Source organism: Leopardus geoffroyi, chromosome B1 (assembly GCF_018350155.1).
Source record: "Leopardus geoffroyi isolate Oge1 chromosome B1, O.geoffroyi_Oge1_pat1.0, whole genome shotgun sequence".
NCBI classification, from domain to species: domain Eukaryota; kingdom Metazoa; phylum Chordata; class Mammalia; order Carnivora; family Felidae; genus Leopardus; species Leopardus geoffroyi.
Genome location: NC_059327.1, coordinates 16,248,311 through 16,268,545, shown reverse-complemented (window position 1 = coordinate 16,268,545; position 20,235 = coordinate 16,248,311). Strand labels below are relative to the sequence as shown.

Below are 20,235 nucleotides of genomic sequence, written 5' to 3'. Positions count from 1 at the left end.
TCGAGGAGGGCACCTGTTGGGATGAACACTGGGTGTTGTTTGGAAACCAATCTGACGATAAATTTCATATTAAATAAATACATAAACAAATAATAAATAAATAAAATACAGATCTAAACCTATCTATATTTTAGATCTAAAATAAAAAAAAAATACTCAGACACTCCATGAGCAATAGAAAAAATCCTTTTTTGCCTATTTAACAAAAAATGACGGAAGTAATGAGTTTGAACTCTTAATTGGACCACTCACATGTTGCTGTCTTACAACTCAGGATGAGGAATAATAATGCCTCCAGAAGCCTGAGGGATTGCTCTGTGGCTTCTAGTTTAGGTTTTAGGATCTCTGGGCTAACGAGAGTTTTGTGGAAGCAAAGCTAAAAAAACATCATGGTGACTTTGAGTCCTGGGAACAAGAATCACAGCATGCTAGAGTCGATAAAGGTCTAGTCCCACTCATTTTACAGATGAGGAAACTGAAGCCAAAAACTTTAAGTGACTTTGTCTCTCCCCCCTCAAGGTACTTAAAAATGTAGCTAGAAAGGCAATGCATCTAAAAAGTTAAATAAAATGGCAATCACATCAGAATGCTGCGTGAGTTTGTATTTCAGCGTATATTTCACACGAATGGCTCATGTGGTAAGGCTCTAGAAATACAGGCAAAGCCATGGGTGATTGAGCCAGGGTGCCGGGCGATAGAGAGCTTGAGGTAAACTTTGAAAACAAGTTTCAACAAGGTAATCCAAGATGTTAAAGGGAGCATGAATGTTTACACCAGGGAATAAGTAGGTCAATTTTTCTGCCATGCACAGGGCTATCTTCTCTTAAATGCAAGTGTGTGGGTAGGCTGCAATTTACTTATATGCTTGTTTTCACTGTAGTTTTAAAGTAACAAAAATGCTTCACAAACCCTTAGAACATTGGAGGAAAAAAGTCGCTAGTAATTATCCTGACCCTAATACCAAAGATCAGTCTTTCTTTGAAACCTCCCATTTAGTTTTAACAAAATGTAAGCTCCCTTGTTGTCAACTTAGTGCCCTTTTTAAAAATAAAAATTAAAAACTGCCGGAGAGCTCTTTGGGTCACAAGAACTGAACTGAAATTTTTGACAAATGATAGAAGAGGAATTCAAGTATCTATGTAATCAGCGTTGACTTTTATGTGTTGATACATATTGGAAAATCTGCCTGGAGAGAGAGAGAAAAGGGGGAGAGATATATACATCTACACGCACACAGAAGCCAATACAGATATAGCTAAAGATGGGAAATCCAGAAATAATGTTCTAATTCAGAGTATGTGAAAGCAATGATAAAGATAATATTAAAATGTCTCGAAAATATTTGTATCGTCGAAAGATGCTCACTTTTCACAGATGACTGGTTGTGGGGCCTCTTCCCCCTTTGCCTTAATGATTTGAAGGTCGTCAAAACCACATGTTTCTTCCTCCTTTCTTTTTCATTAACACGACCAGGAAAGCGCTGGGCCAGGAGAGAGCTGGAAGCGGGAGTCATGGAGGGTGGAAAGAATGGGCAAGATAATTCCAGGAAGAGCTCAAAATAGCTAATTAGTCTTTTGCCAAATGTATATGAAGTAATTTACTTTTTATAAGGTTCGTTCAGCTGAATTAAATGATTTCATTTTTGAATGTTCCTGTGATTATAACAAAAGTATGACTCATCCAACTGATGGCTCATTCTTCTTCCTCTTGAGACTAAACCTTCAGAATCAGGATGAACAAGAAATAAATGGAGCCACGAAGGGTGGCCCTGATGATGGCTTCGGTGCTCACAAAACAAACAAATGCCGTCTGTGCTTCCTGTCTTTATATTTTACCTGTATCTATGACAATAGAGTTTCTGGACTAAATGTTTTGACTACGAGTTGTTAGGTAGTAACAAACAGAAACCTTAGGAATGACATGACCGATGTTTGCCACAACTTCCATACGTTTTTGAGGGTGCTGCTTTACTGACTGAGGAGCATTTTTGCTCTTGATCTAAGAGCATCTCTTCCCCTGAAAATTAAGAATCCAAGTCACCTCTGCCTTAAACTCATTATCTGATCATGTGAAAGCCCCCCAGGGCCCAGATTGTGCCCTTAGCACAAAGACTTAGAAAAAGCTGGTGCTCCTTCAAAGGGAACGAAGATAGGCCTGGAGCATGGTAGGACTGTGATGTGGAATGATGCGCTCGGGGATGTCTGCAGGAAATGCCTCAGAGAAGTGCCACCACTGGTGTGGGGGTATATCTGCAGCATCGAATATCCTAGGGGCACTTGGCTGGCTCGAGAGTGTGCAGCTTTTCATCTTGGGGTAGTGAGTTCAAGCCCCCGTGTTGGGTGGAGAGATTACTTAAAAAAACAGAAACAAAAACAAAAACAGCACAGTGATCCTCTCCTTGAAACCGTTGCACAACGAAGCTTATGCCTATGATAAAAGAAATATACAAGGAAGTTTATACGCACTATGTTTTAGGGTAGTTATAATATGCACGAGAATTTTCAGTATTGCTCATTACAGGTCATGCTACACATGGATGGATCCAAATTATAGTGGTCCTGGACTGAAATTTTGGTCAATACCTAAGTTACATATTTATAAACTGCTGTATCCCTTCAGATTCTTAGATCTAAGAAAGACATTCTAGTGCAGTGTTTAAGAACATAAATTCTGAAGCCAAACCGCCTGGATTCCCAAGCTTGACTCTGCTACTTAATTGCTGTGTGATCTTGTGCAAGTTTCTTAACTTCTCTGAGTTTTCATATTTTTTTTTAAATCAGTAAAATAACAACAGTATTTTCCTCATCTGGCTGTTGTGAGCCTCGAGTGAATTAATATATATGTAAATACACTTAGAATAGTTCCTGGCACACAGAAAGCACTTAAAAGCTATTATTACCATTTAAGTTCTCTGGCAAGCAATTAATAAGCAAAGCAATAAGAAACATGTACATAAATATTCATAGCAGCACTAGTCAGAATAGCAAAACAGCAACATCTAGCAGCAACCCAAATGTCCTGAACAAGAAAGTCAATATGCAAACTGGTATATTCACACAATAGAATATTATACAGGAGGCAAAAGGAGCACACTATAGGAACAGGCAACAGTAAAGATGAATTTTAGCAATACAATTATATCCAGCATGATAACATCATTATAAAGATAAAAACAACTAAAATAAAGAGAGGAGACATATGTTCAAGGAAACTCATAAAAAGGAAAGCAAGAGAATGACCCACATGGAATTCAGAATGACCGCTGCTTGTGGTATGGGGAAAGGAAAGATGAAACAGTGGCCCAGACCACCTGGTTAGATGCAGGTTCCTATCCAAGTCTATCTCTTGCTTTAGACGGCAGGTGTGTAGGTATTCAGGGGGAAGGGAGGAAGAGAGAGAAGAAGAGACACATGGACCTATGATAAGGCTTTGTCATGAACCAAGAATCACAATGTATCCAGTTATGTATCCTTGAGACACGCCCCCCCAAAGTAACGGCAATCATTGTCCATTGTTAGAATCAATCCCAGTGATGTTACATTACAAATAATTAAAAGATAACACAGGTGAGGGATTGTTTGTATGTGTTGATCCATTTTGGCTGGGAAAAGGAGTAGCAAGATAGGTATAAACACCATATGTACTGAGGATTTTTCTAAAATAAATAACGTTATTAGTCTTCTTCTCTTAGAAAAACAAAATGACAGGTCATGTTACTGTTTAGGGTTCAGACAGTGAAGACACGTTTGTTTAAAATGCATGATACAAACTGGTGATTTGGTATTGGTTAAATCAGTGTGGCAAGCATAGCATATTCATTACTAGTATCGATACTCCGGGATTCCAAAAACCTTCTTAAATACATTTCACATTTCAAACAAAACCATCCTGCCAACCACCGAAACGGGCTCCACCAACCTCAACACTTGCCAGTGATTTTCAGGAATGAGTGTGGATTTGTTAGCCTGATACCTCTAAATCATTCAAAGAGTCGTGAAGTGACATATTCCAGAAGAGACACCATTACATGCAGATAAGAAAAACTTAGAAAGGTCATAGATAATCTAGTAAAAATGAAGGCAGGGACTGTAATGGGCAATTGAGGGCAATTGTCAAGCTTCTTTGCACGGTCTCTCTCCCTGACAAACTGCTTTATAAAGGCAATCATTCCTTCATGCCCACAAATGAGGATACCTTCATTGTATGTATATTTACCGAGCAAATTCTACCGCCCAGATATCATTAGGGGTGGAAGGGATGGCAGAGAAGAAGCTAAGAAAAGCCCCCACGATTAGTGTCTGCTTATGGAATACGCAATACTAAACTTTAAGTACCTGAGTAATGAATATGTCCTGTATTACAGTTATTCATCTCATTGCATGTGTTCCTAAAGAGTTTTTGCTAAGACAAGAATAGTCTTTGTCTCACTAGGTAAGAAATCTGACCAAAAGTGATATGGTTATTTCTTTGAAGCTTTAACATTTGCCATCTTTGAAGTAGTCATACACTGAACCAAGAGGATAAAAGTATCTGGAAACAAGTGGCCTGTGAGAATTGGGCAGGGAAAACAGACTCTGTGTGTGTGTGTGTGTGTGTGTGTTACTTTTTCTCCCACTTATATCTGCCCCTACGTATTTACTACTAGAAGATCATCCATTTCGGGTTCACTGCTGCCATGGGGACATGAAGCCATAATATTAGTCTCTATCACCATTAGCTGGTCATGTGCTCCCATCTCCCCTACTCTGGGTATTAAACTGTCACTGGGCTTAACCTGGATTTGGCCTGTATAAAATCCAAAAAACTAAAAATGCTTATCATCTCACACGTAGATCTCTTGGCCAAACGAACCGAGGGGCTTAGATGTATTTTGTCCTTTCTAGAGCTGAATGTCTCTTGTTTTACTTCTCAAAACACAGAGAGTTAAGGGAGAAAGACACGAGTAAACACTAAGTTCTAGTTATACAGTGACTGGCTTCCAATTTTTTGATTAATGGAGTAACGAATTAAATAAAGAATAGTTAGTGCCATTGCTTGAGATAGGGAATGATGGAAAATGGGATGAGGTTTGGGGAGGGGAGAATATCATGAACCCAGTATGAAGTGGGGAATAAATATAAAGTATATTTGAACTGTATCTTAAACGTACAATTTGGAAATTGTGATAATTGGATGAGGGTCTAGGCTGTCATTTACCTTTTGTGATATTAAAGCTAGGTTCTTTTTTTAAAGTGTATTTATTTTGAGAGAGAGTACAGGAGGGGCAGAGAGAGAGGGAGAGATAGAGAATCCCAAGCAGACTCCACACTGTCAGTGCAGAGCCTGATGCAGGGCTCGAACTCACAAACCATGAGATCACCACCTGAGCCAAAACCAAGAGTCGGACACTTAATCAACGGAGCCACCCAAGTGCCCCTAAAAGCTAGGATCTTAAACAAAATGCTAGCATAAATCCTTAGGCTTTTTTGAAACCTTTTTTGAAACACTTACTACATGTGAATTGACATTGTGTGTACAAATCATTCTTACGCGTTCATTAAAATAGGACCCTAAAGGACCCAGTCTGGACATTATTTCCTGGAGCTAGAGTTAATCTATATTTTTAAAGGAGAATAAATTGTTTCTTCACAACCATTCCACAATTCACCCTTCTCCCTAATTCAGATGGTCTTTCTCAATCACTCCAAATTAATGATACATTCATCACATAGTTTTACAAATAGCCAAGCATATTAAATCATATCAGGTAAACACTCAAATTCCAAAACTTCTGAAAAGGGGAGCAGGCTGACCAAAATTTTTGTGGCTCATAAGACTTTGGCAATATGTTTGTGAGCCTGATACCTAACTTTTTCAACAGTAAGCAAAGCCTGGAGCAGTAATCATCCACGTGAAAAGTAACTTCAAATGTCACAGTACCTCCCATGCTATGGCAATTTAGCAAGTGATGATGTGACTGATTGAGCCAGAAAGAAAATGTAATGAAATTATTGGTTTGGAACACAACGTGCTTAAGATCTCTCAGCCTTTTGTCTCTTCAAAGGTCAATAGACAACTCTTTGAAATACGAGACATGCAAAAGAATGTTAACATTTGGAATGCGAACCTGCATTCACCACTTATCTGCTTTGAAGGATTTCTCGCCCACCAACGCTAATAGAAAACAAAATGATCAATGATTCTTGCCACCCCCCCAATGTCTCTACCAACACCACACCACCCATGATGAGAAAAGACTTTACAAAGGTGATGATAATTTATTGACTGAAGTTTACTTTTAGGCAAATTGTTTTGGTATCGGTTTATAAAATGGATGTGATTTTAGGCAAGATGAAATCCCAAAATTGATCAACTCAGTTGAAGGGTTTTTGAGTTAATAGGGAAGACGATAATGTTATAGAGAGGGAATCCCATAGATCTTGTTTCTGGAGTTAAGTAACCTAGGCAGCTAAGAGGGAGACAGATTTGGATAATGGCTTTGACTTGGATTAATACGTGTCCATCTCATTCTGATGCTATTAGAAATACAGATCTTTGGGACACCTGGGTGGCTCATTCGGTTGAGCATCTGACTCTGATTTCCACTCAGGTCATGATCTCATAGTTCGTAAGTCTGAGTCCCACATCAGGCTCTGCACTGTCAGTGAGAATCCTTGGGATTCTCTCTCTCTCTCACTCTCTGTCCTCCCCTGCTCATGTACTCTCTCTCTCTCTCTCTCTCAAAATAAATAAATAAAAAGAAAAAAGAAATATGGTTCTTTAAAAGTCTCCTTCTGAATTTTAATATATAAATGAGTCATTAAAATATTGACCTCTGGGGCGTCGCGGTGGCTTAGTCGGTTGAGCGGCTGACTTCTGCTCAGGTCATGATCTCGTGGTCCGTGGGTTCGAGCCGCACATCTGGCTCTATGCTGACAGCTCAGAGCCTGGAGCCTGCTTCAGATTCTGTGTCTCCTTCTCTCTCTGCCCCTCCCCCACTCATACTCTGTCTCTCTCAAAAAATAAACATTAAAAAAAAGTTTTTAAATATATTGACTTCCAGTTAGATTCTGCTTAGTATCATATATAATCTTGTTGATAAGAATATTGGTTTGTATGTGAAAGCTCAATAAATATTTGTCAACCAAATATACGCTTCTTGGATTTAGGAAAATTTCAGACCATAAAAGGACCTTATGTGCTTTCGAATTTTAAAACAAGTCTTTCGTTTTATAAATGAAAAAGCTCAGGCCCAAAGGAGTGTGGTGGTTTGCCCAAGCACGCATTCACACATAAGACTTAATATTGATACTCACTTTAGAATATAATGGAATGTTAAAAGCAAGTACCTGAAAGTTCCCTAAAATCTGGGTTGTTGAATCCTGATTCTGCCGCTTACCAGCCGTTGATGAGTGTATATGTATATTTCTGAAGTTGCCACTCCTACAAGAAAGTTACTAACTTTGAGCCTATCTATTGTTTTTGTTCCCTCCCCATAGGAGCTACTTTTTTTTAAAATCGACATATAACTGACTTACAACATTGTATAAGTTTAAGGTGTATAATAGATTTATAGATTTATATATTGCAATATGATGACCTACATTTTCTTATCCTTAACTCCGACACAGGAACTCAGCCAACACCCAAACAATAATGAGTTCACATTAGAAATTTTCTATGTACTATAGAAAAGTGATCCCTCTCCTCAAATACATTTGATGAATCGGTATCATGGCACAAGGTCACAACTCAGTTTCTAGATTTCCATTACCAAATGCTGCAACAGAAATGAGGCAATGCTTTCGCTCCCCATTAAAAAAGAAGAAATGATACTGAAGTCAGTGAGTATCAGATTTTTGTATGGGGATGTCCACACAGACACAGCCTCCACCTGTGGATCTGAAGTAGAACAGTGGAGTCCGTGTGAACAGAAAGCCCAGCCTGGGTCTTTACGTTCAAGATTCCATGCCATTGCTTCACCTCGGGGTGAAACCAGCCTGCCCTGAAACAGCTTATGTCCTCATGCAGTTGGGAACTCAAGATGAAATCTTTTCTGCTTTTCAAAGAACAGTGAAGATCCAGGGCAGATGGAAAAAAGTGGAGCACTTGTTTCCATAGATAAAGGGGCTGGGGGGGGGGGGTGGGGGCGGACAGAAGACTGATAAAGAGTAGATCGAATAAGGTTTAACTACATATGTTGAAATATACCCAACAAACATCTTAAAGAACATTCCAACCATTTTGGGATTTAGCCACCATGTCAAATAAGTAAGGATATTACAAAATGACAAAACCTTAGTTCAAATAAGTTTCGGCGTTCTCCAATGTATAATTTAAGTATAAATTTGTATTTTGTTTTCTTTGCCTATTTTAGGTAGATTGAGTGCAAGTTTTAGCTTTAAATAGTGGCAGGGTATGAAGGACTATATTAGGTATAAAAAAGGAAGAATGCTGGGGACATGGGAGTTGGGTAAGAACTAGAAGTGAGATCATTTGGGTGGGCATTTTGCTGAACAAAAGGGCAATAGATACCAACCCCTGTTTTGCTGTATAATTGAGAAATCGCAAAGCTTTTAGTTTTAGGATGGGCTCATTTACTTTCTTTCCAATGGGAGTTATAAACCAGATTGTTAAAAACCCAGCAATTTGGATATCATGTTTCTTAAATTCAGGTACATCTTAAGGGAATACTAAAACTTCTAGTTGGAACTGTTAGGCATCTGTCTGCCCGTCAATGCAAAGCATACATGTGGATTATTTGAGAGCATTAACCCTGAAAGCCACTGAGATGATTTCCCTGAGATGAAAGAAACAAAAACGGCAACAACGACGAAAACAATGGATATGCCAATAATTTTTCTTACTGCTGCTAACACTCACCTGGTAGCTCATTATGTTGTTTCTACCAAATCACTCAGTGGCCTCATCTAGCCTCCCTTCAGCAGTCAGTGAGAGCCTCCAAAGTCTGCTTACACGTTCACATCCATGACAGGCTAGTTCATGGACAAACACAAAAAGAGGGCATTTTTAAATTGGGGTAACGAGGCCCTAACACAGCTGTAAAAGTGGGAACACATCCTTCTTGATTTATACAATAACCACTATTCCCTTATGTATCAATTTAATTATATTTGCCAACAACTATGTCACTCTTAGTTCACAGTCTGGTAAAGCCCCTAGACTTACTTCAGATAAAGTGACGTGGTTTAGCCAAATTGCAGGACCACAGAGATGTCATGAAGAAGTTTGCCAAATTTCTTGCCAAGATCTAGCAAGCCATTCTTGTGCGCCAATGAATAGCAATATGAAAATGATGATGATGATGAAGATTATACACTTCTTTTATCAAAAGTAAATAATCTTCACAATAAAAGATAACTATCGTTATTACCTATTTTCACTAGATCCAAATGAATAATGTCACAAACTCTCCACTGTTGAAAAAAATTCCAGAAATGTCGAATTTTAATAAATGCAAGTTTTCCCGCATTTTCCCCCATTGGCCCACTATTGTCTTCCATGGGTTTTTAAAGAACAAATTGAAGGGGCACCTGGGTGGCTCAGTTGGTTAAGCCTCTGACTTCCGCTCAGGTGGTCATCTCCCTGTCCACGGTGTCGAGCCCCGCATCGGGCTCTGTGCTGACAGCTCAGAGCCTGGCGCCTGCTTCGGATTCTGTGCCTTCCTCTCCCTCTGCCCCTTCCCCGCTCACACTCTGTCTCTCTCAAAAATAAACATTAAAAAAAAATAATTGAAGCAAATTTCTGCCACCACCGCCCAAGATTTTTTTTCCCAAATTTCACATAGCAAATAGAGTTTCACCATTTGATATCTGAGACTCATACAAACACAGGTTTATAATAATACTGGCAGTGTACTCTCAATAATATGGTCTAAGTATACTTTGACATCGCTAAGTTATAGAAGCATTATTTCCGGTGTTTCCGGAAGCCCGTGTGTTCAATCAGAAGAAACACGTAACTTTTCTTCACAGTCCATTAACAATAAGCAGGATTATTTAACGGTAGTCATTTCATAAAATAACATTGCCATGGAAATACATTCGAATAAACATACTTATTAACTTCAGATTCCGAGGTTTTCTGAAAATACAGCCATCTATAGCTATTGGTCTGAGCTTTAGCTAAACAAAGGTTTCCATTTCGACTACGGGAGTTGGGCAGAAGGAATCCTTGTCATAAACAGCCACTATTTGCATATTAGTATTAGAAAAATAAGTAGATAGCCTTCTGTCAAAAGCCCTTTTTTATTCATCAACCAGTTTAGCCTTCTGATATTTCATTCTTTCCTTTAAACCCTGCCACATATGATTCGGCACTTAAGCACTACGTTTAACGTTATGCGTTGTAATTAATTGTAATGTATCGAGGGGAATTATCTTGATTTCAGCTGACATTTCAAGACACCTTAAAGGGAGATGCATGGTCTTTGCTTATAGTCAGGGGAGCGAAGCCACATCTGAGTACTTTTGAGGGTATTTGACCTTGGAGCAGTCATTTTTCCTTACCTAAAATGTCTAATCTCAAAAATGAGTAGACTGATCTAAGATCCTTTTCCAAAGCTGGGATTTAAAAAATAAAACACACATAAAATGATACTTCTCTTCTCCTACCACAGCATTTAATGTTCACATCCATTAAATTCTAAGTATGAAACATGCAAAACTAGATTAGAGTTTTCTTTATATCAGATCATTTTGTGATATCAATGTATAAAAATTAAGATGGAAATTTTGAAAATTGGAAGTAGGGGGAAACTTATTTAGCGAAGCTCATAATTTTTTTTAACAGTTCTTTTATTAATTTATTTCTTTTACATGGCACAAAAGTGTTTATTAGCTTTTTTTTTTTCATTTCAACTTTATTGGAGGTATGTATAATTGACATATAAAATTCTAAGACGCTTAAAGTGTACAATCATGGTAATTTGATATATTTATACATTGTGAAGGGATTCCTGCCATCTAGTTAACATATCTATCACCTCACATATGTACACACACACACACACACACACACACACACACACACACACCCTTTAATTTTTGGTGAGAACATTTAGGCTCTACTGTCTTAGCAAATTTTAAGTATACAATACAGCGTTATCAATCAGAGACACTGTGTTTTACATAATATCCTCAGATCCTATCCATCTTATAACTTTTACCAACTTCTTATCTTCCCTATCCTCCAGCCCCTGGAAACTATTTTACACTCTCTGTTTCTATGAGTTCAATTTTTTTTATAGGTTCCACATATAAATTATACCATGCAACACTTGTCTTTCTCTGTCTTATTTCACTTAGCATAATGCCCTCAAGGTCCATCCATGTTGCCTCAAGTGGCAGGATTTTCTTCTTTCTCATGGCTCAGTAATATTCCAGTGTGTGTGTGTGTGTGTGTGTGTGTGTGTGTGTGCGCGCGCGCGTGCGTGTGCGTGTATACATATCACATCTTCTTTATCCATTCATCAGTTGATGGATGCTTGGGCTGTTTCCATATCTTGGCTGTTGTGAATAACACTGAAATAGATATGGGAGTGCAGATACCTCTCCAATATCCTATTTTCATTTTCTTTGGATATATACCCCAAGAGGGATTGCTGGATCTTATGGTAGGCCTATTTTTAATTTTTTGAGGAAGCTTCATACTGTTTTCCATAGTGGTTGCACCAATTCATTCCCACCAACAGTGCCCGACGAGGATACGCTTTTCTCAGCTTCCTCACCAGTACTTGTTAGCTCTTGTCTTCACGATGACAGTCACTCTAACAAGCATGAGGAGTTAAGTCTTGGTTTTGAACTACATTTTCCCGATGATTAGTGATATTGAGAACTTTTACGTGTACTTGTTGGCCATGTGTTTGTCTTCTTTGGGAAAATGTCTATTCATTTCCTCTGCTCACTTTTTAATCAAATGTTGTTGTTGTTGTTGTTGTTGTTTGGTTTGGGGGCTCTGTTTGTTTTGCAATTGAGTTGTAGGAGTTCTTTACGTATTTCGGATATTAATCCCCTATCAGACACATGATTTTCAAATATTTTCTCCCATTCTATAGGCTGCCTTCTCCTTTTATTTATTTTTTAAGTAATCTCTACACCAAACATGGGGCTCATATTCACAACCCAAGATCAGAAGTTTCATGCTCTTCCAACTGAGCCAGCTGGGCACCCCATTGTGCAGAAGTTTTTAGTTTGATGTACTTCCACTTGTTTATTTTTGCTTTTATTGCCTTGTTTTTATTGTCAAATCCAAAAACTCATCACCAAGTCCAATGTCAAGTAGCTTACACCCTATTTTCTTCTAGGATTGTTATGGTTTCGGGTCTTACCTTCAAGTCTTTAATCAATTTTGAGTTAATTTTTGTGTATGGTGTGAGAGAGGGGTCTAGTTTCATTCCTTTGCACTTAGCTTTTCAGTTTTCTCAAACCATTTATTGAAGACATTATCCTTTCCCCACTGAGTTTCTTGGCTCCTTTGTCAAATTAATTAACCACATATAAATGGGTTTATTCCTAACTTCTCTATTCTGTTTCATTGATCTATGTGTCTTTTTTTATGCTAATACCATACTGTTTTGATTACGGCTGGAAATCAGGAAGTATGATGACACCCACTTTGTTTCTTCTTTCTCAAGATTGTTTTGGGGTCTTTTGGGGTTCCACACAAATTTTGGGATTTTTTTTTGTTCCATTTCTGTGAAAAATGTGATTGGAATTCTGATAAAGATTACATAGAACCTGTAGATTGTCTTAGGTAGTACGGACATTTTAACAATATTAATTCTTTCCAATCCAGAGTATTTGTGTGTTCTTCCATTTCTTTAATCAATGTCTTATAGTTTTCAGTGCACAGATTTTTCACTTCCTTCGTTACATTTACTCCTAGGTAGTTTTTCTTTTAATGCAATTATAAATGTGATTGTTTTCTTAATTTTTCTTTCTGATATTTCATTATTAGTGTATGGAAATACACTGGTTTTCCATATTGGTTTTGAATCCTGAAACCTTACTGAATTTGTTTATTAGTTCTAATATTTGGTGGAATTTGGTGGAATTTTTAGGGTTTTCTATATATAATATGTTATCCACAAATACAGACAGTTTTCCTTCTTCCAAATTAGAAAAGAAACAAATGATTCTTTTAAAAGATCAAAGACTTGCTGCTGAAAATAAAAATTTATGGTAGTCTGTATAATGGTGGAATGAAGGGGAGATACTTTCACTCACAGAACTAAACAGAAATGGCTGTCATCAGGATGTTATCACTGTAATTTGTCACACAATTTTTTGTGTGACATGTTATGGACATCTCTTTCCTCTGACTGTCACCCTTGGGCTATAAGCTGTCAAAGGTAATGGAAAAAGGATTTATAAAAAGCTAATTGTTACAACCTTTAAGTGTCACTTTCCCTTAGGTTCACTAGCAATAACTTAGCTGGGCTAGGAAACAAGTGTTTGATTTAACTATTTCTGTAGTTAATAATAAACCATAGGTACTCATGATTTAATGTTTATTTGAGAGAGAGAGAGAGGGCACGCATGCATGCACATGAATGAGGGTGAGCAGGGGAGGGGCAGACAGAGAGAGAGAGAGAGAGAGAATGCCAATCAGGCTCCAAGCTGACAGCATTGAGGCCCAACTCAGGGTTCAATCTCATGAACCCTGAGATCATGGCTTGAGCCAAAATGAAGAGTTGGATGCTTAACCAACCGAGCCACCAGGCACCCCATCTGACTTCAATTTACAGCAATAAAATAATGTCCTATATACTTTCAGGGAAGTCTAGATCATTTTGTCAAGACTCAGTCCAAGATAAAAGGTATGCCTCAAAGTACCTGAAATATCGGGGAATGAGAATGATGCCAATTTGGGGATGGTTTACGGCAGAGGGGACGGGGATAGGTTTGATCCTGCTGCTGTTGCTGTTGTAGAAGAAGATCACGACATTAGTATAAATTGTTTAGATGACTGGAAATAGGTAGAATTGGATTTTGCATCTAGGTCTGCCTGACTCCGTAACCTATCCTTCCAACACTACTCAGTTCACCTGTAACATGTGTTCCTATATTCTATTAATTCCTCACTTGTCTCTTTGATAATGTGCCTGACTCATCAGATCCCCATTAGAAATCTGCTTTTTTTTTTTTAATTGGGAACCCACTTGGCTTTAGATTTACATAATAGAAACCAGTGGAATTTTTCTAGTACTTTTGAACAAATGACTTTGTTTTAGAGAAAAAAGGCATTCATTTTTAAGTATTTAGATGTATCCTATAAGCATCCTCAATATAAAAGTGAAAGATTCAATGAAGGTAGGACACTAGAGGAACATACTTAAATTAAATATTTATAAATAAATATTTTTCAATTAAATCACATGACCATGTAAGGTGAAAAGAAGTCAGCATTCTTTTATAATTAAAGAAGAGAGTGATTCACAGACTTTGAGGCTTTGGAAAGCTCCAGAAAGAAAATTATTTACCAAGTGATTGACTTCTAACCAGTATAGTCTTCAGGAAAAATCTGTTACCAATTTTGACTAGCTTGCTTTGTAAAGTCTCAAAAGAAAAATTGCTAATTTCCATTTTAAACATGCTATTCCTCCTCAGGAAATTTTCCAGGTATCAGGATATTTGATATAAAAGAATGTTTTGGTTAAATTTTGTTAAAAATATACTGTATATTCTTATAAAAATAATCAATGACCTCATGTTCTTTGTTCTTCACTGTTCATGGTAATGATCTCTCCTTATTCCTAGAAATGATGTTGAATGTGTTCTTACCCCAGCGTTCGCATATAACTGCTGTGGATGATTTGGCTCTTGAATAATAAGGACTCATCTTCAGGCACCATTAGCTGGGGAATGTTGGGAGGAATTTTTAGTTATTGAAGGCTGAACATGGACAACCATGACCTTACTATCAACTGTGATGTCCGAGGAGCCTCTGAGTCAGTGTCATGTACCAGCTGTCAATTCAGGGAACCCATTCAGAAAAGGGCTTGAGGTGGATTCTTATCTTTCTAAATGCAGAGACTGTAAAGGATAAAATAATCTACTTGGGGTATTTCCTGTGAAAATTTCAAAACAGCACATTGACAGAAAAGATAAATTGTAATCAACCTACATTAAGTCATTTGATTGTAATTGAAAAATAAAATCATTTGGCACTTAAGAATACTTCTAATCCTGGGGTGCCTGGGTGGCTCAGTCGGTTGAGCGTCCGACTTCCGCTTAGGTCATGATCTCGTGGTTCATGCGTTCCAGCCCTGCACTGGGCTCTGTGCTGGCAGCTCAGAGCCTGGAGCCCGCTTCGGATTCTGTGTCTCCCTCTTTCTCTGCCCCTCCCCTGCTCGTGCTCTGTCTCTCTGTCTCTGTCTCTCTCTCTCAAAAATAAATAAACATTAAAAATAATAATAATAATACTTGTAATCCCTTTAAAAAAAAGGGGGGGGGTACCTGGGTGGCTCAGTCAGTTAAGCATCCCACTTTTGATCCGGGGCTGGGTCATGATCTCAAGGTTGGTGAGTTGGAGCCTTGCATCAGGCTTTGCGCGGACAGTGAGGATCCTGCCCAGGAATCTGTCTCTCCCTCTCTCTGCCCCTTTCCTGCTTGCACTTTCTCTCACTCTCTCAAAAATAAATTTATTAATTAATTAAAAACTTTAAAAAAAATACTTCTAATCCTACCACTGCCAGGGAGAGAAAGACAGAGCCAGACATGCATTGGCCACTCAACAGTTTATCCAAAGAGAATGGTACACATGATCCATTCCAAAGTTAATTCTGGTCAAAATCTGGTGCATAACCTCAGCATGCGTCATTTGTATTCTTGTGTTTAAACTATGTCTCTAAAAAATCTAACATCCCTCAATGTTTTCCTACCACTTAGACTGTGCGTCCTTTCTTCTAAGTAACATCTGAACTGTAAATAGGTCAATTTCAAAATAACCCTAGCGATTATTGGATTAAAATTATTCTATGGAAAATATTTTGGGCAACTTCTCACATTAGCTGAACTAAAATTTAGTCCTAGAGTTTTATAGATGTTCTTGGTGCTTGAATTTGGGTCTACAAAAATAAAATGACTTACACAGAATTCTTGGCCAAACTTGAGGAAAGGATTTTGCCTCTGCTTCTTTCAGAATAGGATACCTGATAAACAAGCGAATTCAAGGAGAATTACAAGATTATGAGCACAAAGTCATGTTGGTGTCTTAGCCTGAACAATCAAACATCTTCTTAGGACCCTCATTCAAAAGTTAAATTAGCCAATCTACTGTTATATGCCTGTTGGGAATAAAGATTGCTCTGATCCATAAGAAAAAAAGTGGATGTTAGGTCATCAAAAGAAACTCAAGCAGAATTAAAAGATTACAGACACAAGGTCATTGATGAAGGTTTGGGGGGGGGGGGTGCAGTCCGTGGGGTCTAGAGCCAAAGGCCAAGAAAGAATTCTTGGAGACATATTTGGTGCAAAAAGGTGATTTTATTAAAGCACAGGGACAGGACCCTGTGGGCAGGAAGAGTTGCTCTGGGCTTGTGTGGAGTAACTCATTATATGCTCTTAGGTTGGGAGGGGGTCAGGGATAGAGTCAGTCTCTAAGGTATTCTGGAAGCACGGTTTCTAGGACCTTGAGGGACTAGCTGTTGCTAGGGAAATGCCATTTATTACCATTTAATACAACCTCAGTCATGAGACCCTTTAGATCCCGGGGCCATAAACTTGGAGTATGATTGCCAGCATATATGTTGGGGCAGTTGAGATAAAGGAAGTAGACTTACAGGATCCTGGAGGTTAGAATAATGTTAAGCTAAGGCTCTCTTTTGCCCCCAGCAAAGTGTCATCCTTGAGGCAGCTGAGCTTCTAGAGGGAGGTCACTCTGCCAGTTTCAAGGACGTGTCAATGGACTGCAGGCAGTAAGGGAATTTAATATTTCATTTGCCTTACTTTCCTACACTACCATGGCAAACACTTAAACCCCTTTCCTTTGTTTTTGGGTAGCCAGGAGTATCTGAGGAATATCACACATATTTCACCTGGGGCGGGGGGGGGGGGTGGTTGGGGAGGGGAGCCTGTATTTTGCCCTCAGCTTGCTCCACACTCCCTCATCAGTCACGTTTTTCCCAAGCATGAACAACAAACCCTATCTATTGCCATATGCATATTGGGAAAGAAGGCTGCCATGACCCACGCCAAAACAAATAGGTTGCTATATACAACTTAGTATACATATAAAGTTGTTTTTTACATAAAACTTTGGCAAGAACTGAACTTAAGTAAATACAGCTCCCCACCACCTGTTGAAAATCATTTTGACACTAATGCACAGAGTTCTTTGCTCTGTGGGTTATTTGCTGAGGTTCAAGGTGGTCTGCATTTTATCATCAGTTTTCACTCTCTTGGCCCTGGTTCAATTCCAATTTAGGACAATACTTGAAATACTGTCTCTCCTCGTAGCATGCAAACGCTCTAGGAATTTGATGCTTTCCAGAATAATCTATGCTTGTTCTGTAAATACGATCAAACACACTTTTCCAGGAAAGAACAGAAGAGATTAGATTTGCTTTAGCTTAAATTGTCTAAAGAGGGTTCTCAGTTGTGGACCTGTTAATGGGTTTAGTACAAATCATGGAAATTGAATCATGCATTTTTATTAGTCACCCAAGAAGCCTTTCGGTTTCAGGTTCTTCTGGAAAGCTCAATCACCCGTGGCTCTTCTTTTCACAACGTGGAAAATGTCTTGCCTGATCAGGAAGTTAGTCATTTTACATTTTGACATCTAAAACAATGAGAAGCTTAAAAACCTCACGAAATTACATTTATAAGCAACAGGATACATCACTTCAAAGATGAAAATCTCAAGGATTTGTGGCGCCTTTCTTTGTTCCTGCTCATCCTATTTTACTTTTTGAGTGGCATATATTTTGTAAACATCTGCATTTGAATTCAAACAACAAATGTTGGCAATTAGTTCCCTAGCTTAGAGTGAAAACATTATTAATTTATATTGGCAGCTTTTGTATTCTGAGGGTTAACCTTCCTTGTGTTTGTTTTCTTTACCGATCAGCAGAGTTCCAAGGCAAACACTAATCTTTGTCATTCAATTCAAAAACTTAGGACAGGGGCGCCTGAGTGGCTCAGTCGGTTAAATGTCCAGCTTCAGCTCACATCATGATCTCACGGTTTGTGGGTTCAAGCCCCGCATCGGGCTCTGTGCTGACAGCTCAGAGCCTGGAGCCTGTTTCAGATTCTGTGTCTCCTTCTCTCTCTGCCCCTCCCCTGCTCATGCTCTGCCTCTCTCTGTCTCTCAAAAATAAATAAATGTTAAAAAATAAATGAATAAAGAAAGAAAGAAATAAGAACTTAGGACAGGTTTCAACATAAAGTGTTCTGAAAAGGAGTGATAAAGTACAATTTGGGAAATGTCTGTCCTTTACAGTTCTCATTTTCTGGAGACTGTTTATCCCTTCTCGTTTTAGCAGTTGCCTCTGACTTGGTCACAGACATCCCCTGAGGCTTTTCTTTTCCATTTATTTTATCCATTTAAGGTTAACATACTAAGAGTTTTGCTACCGAGAGATTAAAATAAATATGTTTGACGGAGCTTTCTCAAGGCTCCTGCACTGACCACTGCCTTCTTCCCTGACTTCTCTGGCATCTCTTCAATACGGGCCATGTTGAGGCTACCGAGTAGAGCTCTTCACAAAGGGCCACATTTGAAGGGGGGGACGGGGAGGGGGAGCACGTTCCTCTCGTTTGTGTGCACGGAAAACGAAGAGAGAAAATTCATCAGAGTGAAGTTTCCCTCACTCACTTTTTAAAATCACTTGGCCTAGGGGCGCCTGGGTGGCTCCGTCGGTTAAGCGTCCGACTTCAGCCAGGTCACGATCTCGCGGTCCGTGAGTTCGAGCCCCGCGTCGGGCTCTGGGCTGATGGCTCAGAGCCTGGAGCCTGTTTCCGATTCTGTGTCTCCCTCTCTCTCTGCCCCTCCCCCGTTCATGCTCTGTCTCTCTCTGTCCCAAAAATAAATAAAAAACGTTGAAAAAAAAAATTAAAAAAATAAAATAAAATCACTTGGCCTGTGAAATTTCACTGTAAAATTCACTGTAATATTTAGTCACTCAGTATTCGACACGGCAGCTCCAGGCAAGAATAGGACACCCAACACGATCAGGTGACACAAAAACTACACAGCTAGGATATTATCATCTGTATTGTTTCAGTTTATAGTTCTAAAAAATAAGTTGGGGTGGAATATCATTACTGTGGTTTTATCCATTCTGTGTGTTTGCTGCTTTAGTGTTTACCAAGAACCAAGGTATTCGGAAGTTAATATAATCACTAAAAAAGAAATCCCCATTGGGGCTGTCTGGGTGGCTCAGTCAGTTGAGCCTCTGACTCTTGATTTAGGCTCAGGTCATGATCCCAGGGTCGCAGGATCCAGCCTGGCGTCAGGATCGGCACTGAGTGTGGAGTCTGGTTAAATATCTCTCTCTCTTTCCCTCTGCCCCTCTCCCAGGCTGGTGCTCTCATTCTCTCTCTCTCTCTCTCTCTCTCTCTCTCTCTCTCTCTCTCAAAAAAGGAAATATTTTTCCTCTTGATTCATAATTAAGTCTCCTATGATTTAAGTGTGTTTTTTCCAGGCTATATATTTCACCCTCTTCTCCCCGCCCCTCCAGGTCCTGGGAGAGACGATACATCTCATTGTACTTAGCTGGTGTTTGCATTTTGATTTTGTTCTTATAATTTCACAGTAGTGATGGCCAAAACCAGGCTTTCTGGAAGAGGTGAACTTCAATGGCCATATTGCAAGACAATGATAGCTGATGAACACAGCCAACCATATGAGGGCAGGAGAAATGGTCAGAAAGGAGGAGAAGGCAAGAACTCTGGCAGGGACAAGAAACACAGGGAGTTCATTTGGTGCTCTTTGCAGAGACTGAGGGAAAATGTATTTATCAAAAGTCTTTCTTGACAGATCATGACAGACTGCTTCATTTCAGCCTATCCCCACTTGTCCATAATGTCTAAATAAGTATTTTAAGTGATCAGATGAGAGAGTGCTGTCATACCTGGAAACCGAATATATGGGGGCTGGAAAAGTTTGTGTTCATCCAACTCAGGAGCAAAGGCAGGTTGGCTGGGGGTAAACCTCTCTTTCAGAGCTCTCGCTCTTAAAAGAATTGCTTCCTATGACAGCACGTCCTTCCCCTTTGGTCTTGGTGTATGGAGA

At 39.0% G+C, this 20,235-nt stretch overlaps 1 protein-coding gene and 1 long non-coding RNA gene across 52 annotated transcripts in view; one reads left to right on the top strand and one right to left on the bottom strand.

Annotated features, from left to right (window-relative positions):
- LOC123585606 overlaps positions 1-20,235 on the bottom strand; it is a 191,415-nt gene that overhangs the window by 6,286 nt on the left and 164,894 nt on the right. For 2 of the 3 annotated variants that reach the window (XR_006706313.1, XR_006706309.1), the window contains exon 1: positions 8,863-10,519. The exons of the other annotated variant lie outside the window; for it this stretch is intronic. This is a non-coding gene — a long non-coding RNA (uncharacterized LOC123585606). Of the gene's footprint in view, positions 1-8,862; positions 10,520-20,235 lie in introns of those variants that run through there. 3 annotated transcript variants of the gene reach the window in all.
- SORBS2 (sorbin and SH3 domain containing 2) overlaps positions 1-20,235 on the top strand; it is a 348,480-nt gene that overhangs the window by 227,855 nt on the left and 100,390 nt on the right. The window lies entirely within an intron of this gene.